Below are 2,770 nucleotides of genomic sequence, written 5' to 3' on the forward strand. Positions count from 1 at the left end.
AGCTTTGCTACATCTAAATTATCTCCAAGCAGAGATGAGTTCCAGGACATCTTATAGTAATTTTACTAGTAGGCATTCAGTATTTTACATCCCCTTATCCTAGATTTTATAGCATAAGCACTATATATTTTTTTGTTGTTCTCTTACCTGTAATATTAATCACTGACAATCATAAGTACAAACTAATGCAACATATTGTCACAGTATACCTTAGGGAGCTGTTAATTATCACAGAATGACCGAATGGTTGAGATTGGAAGGGACCTCTAGAGATCATCTAGGCCAACCTCCCTGCTGCAGCAGGGACACCCAGAGCACGGGACACAGGGTGGCATCCAGGCGGGTTTTAAAGATCTCCAGAGAAATAGACTCCACAGCCTCCCTGGGCAGCCTGTGCCAGGGCTCCGCCAGCTCTATTCTTCTGCATTGCTTAATTCTTTAATCAATAAATGAAATTTTAAAATGAAAAAATAAATCCTTAATTAAAAATATTTTAATTGTTTTGTTTTTAACAATTTTAATTGTTAAAATTGTTTAATTTGTTTTTAATTTGTTAAGAGTATCCAGGCAGAGGATACTCTTTCCTGGCACTTATTTTTCAGTTCTAAAATATTTAATAATGGAAAATATAGCTTTGATTGAAGAATTTATTCTGAAAATAAAGTCCTTCTTAGAGCAGATAAAAACAAGCCATTCCCCCTATATAGATAAAGAGCTGTAATATATTGTTTTTTCTTCCTATAGCCAAGAATTAAACTTTGCATAATCTCATAACAGAATGTTTCTTAAAATATGCCCCTTGTGGTAAGCACGCCCGAGTGTATGACACATTCACTTAGGAAAAAGTTTTCAGGCCTCGGTGCTTAAGAACAGTCATTTTAATACTGAGGGTTCATTGCTTCCCCTAATGCAAGAGTTCCATTTTTGCACATTATCAATATGGAACCGACAGTCCTAGTATTTTAAATATTTGTATAATTTCTGATGGAATTCTCTGGGAATAGCCCAGTAAGTTCTTATATACTTGTATACTTGTATACTTATATACTTGTATATAAACTGAGTTTGAAAAATAACTAATTAGGATGACAACAAACTAAGCCTTGAAGGCATTCATTCCCTCCCCTGTCATGACAGAAAATTGGTCAAATGATGACAATTTGAGCATAGATTGTACAGAGATGATCGCAGAGTGTACAGGGATAGTTGCCAAGAGGTTATTGCTCTGTCCAGGTGTCTGTTTTCACAAAGCACTTTTCAAAATCTCTTCAATTTTTTGTTCCATCTAGTGATGAAATTGAGATTGGTGTCTCCCTCTGCCCGTATGCATAGAATATGCATACATTCCAAATAACTCTGTGCTTAGGGAAGTGGGAATTGGTTTACTCTGCTGTTTGACACAGCCAAAAAAAAAAGAATTGGCCCATGTCATGTCAATCTGTTTGAAACCTTCCAATTAGTTTAATTCATTTCTAAGTCAGTGATATAGCTAACTATTAAATTTCATATTATGTTTCCAAATCAATATTATTCATATTATGTTTCCAAATCTACAAGACATAGTATGCATCCTTTGGGGAAATATATGGAACCCTGGTACCTTAATCCCCCTGTGCGAGATTCCTGCTTGAAAATCATAGCATTTGTTCTGCAGTAGGTCAGATTAGCTGCTCATAGTCCTGTCTTTTAACGTTCTATCATAGGAAAGAGTCATCTCATACTCAAAGACTCATAGAGTCTTTGCCTCTGCTGATATTCTCTCATAAGAAAACTGTGAAAGGTCATCTCCAGGAATTTGGGGATAGTAGTTCAGAATTGTTCATCTGCCCTTTTGCTTGCACTACTGGATGTGAGTTTTGTGACAGAAGACTAAACTAGATTTTATCAGAATGTCAACCAAAAATGTCCCCTTTGCAGTTGATTTCCCCAAAGTACTAAAGTATAATCTCTTTTCTCATTATACTTAAATTCTCTCTGTAAATCTTAACAAGTTAAACTATTTACAGCAAGTAACTGGTTAGATCTGTAAAAGGTTTCTAAAGTTTTGTGAGGAAGACATATTGTTGGTTGAGTGTCAGATAAATCCTGAATTCCAAATTATCCCTTGCTAATTAAAATGTTTATATAATTATTATTGGATTCATTAATTATTTGAACAAAAACAACTCCAAAAAATAAAACTGAGATAGCTGATTTTTTTCTTCTTTAATTATCACAGCATTTTCCAGTTATATCTTAATTAATTTACACTGGCAGGTGTTTTCAGCAGGAAAGAAAGAAAAAGAAATGAGCTGGAAAACATATTGGTATACGAATACTATTACTTTTATTATATGTACTAAAACACAGCAAAAAAAGAATATTTTCAAGAAGCCCAACTGGTTGGGTATTTAATTACCATTTGTGCTTTTTAAAGTCTTTCCCTGTTGTAAGCGAGCTTTACTGAATGCAAACGGAAAGTGGTGTCGTTAGTCCTCAATTATGATATTTAAAAAGAAAGTTCTTGTTTCCAACATTGAGAAATGGTGTTTCAGAAATTAAACCAAAGCAACATTTTTTCTCTTTAAGATGTAGAACCTTCCAGGTTGGTACAATGTGAAGAATTATCTTCTATATTTTAGCTAATTTAAAATGTTCATGTCACAATTTTTGATGGACATCTTTGCTCATCTCCAAGAATAGACATAAGTTCCTAAATTTAAAGTGTTCGAAGCTGTAGAAACTGTTGCAGAGCAGAAATCCTTAAAAAAAAAAAAAAAAAAAAAAAAAA

General features: G+C 33.7%; 1 long non-coding RNA gene across 1 annotated transcript in view; it reads right to left on the minus strand.

Moving 5' to 3' along the window:
* Positions 1 to 2,609: 2,609 nt before the first annotated feature.
* LOC112952955 overlaps positions 2,610 to 2,770 on the minus strand; it is a 4,953-nt gene continuing 4,792 nt past the window's right edge. The window contains exon 4 of the long non-coding RNA XR_003250491.1: positions 2,610 to 2,741. This is a non-coding gene — a long non-coding RNA (uncharacterized LOC112952955). The remainder of the gene's footprint in view (positions 2,742 to 2,770) is intronic.

This window comes from Nothoprocta perdicaria, unplaced genomic scaffold, assembly GCF_003342845.1.
Source record: "Nothoprocta perdicaria isolate Ctin4 unplaced genomic scaffold, notPer1 scaffold_417, whole genome shotgun sequence".
In the NCBI taxonomy this organism is placed as follows: domain Eukaryota; kingdom Metazoa; phylum Chordata; class Aves; order Tinamiformes; family Tinamidae; genus Nothoprocta; species Nothoprocta perdicaria.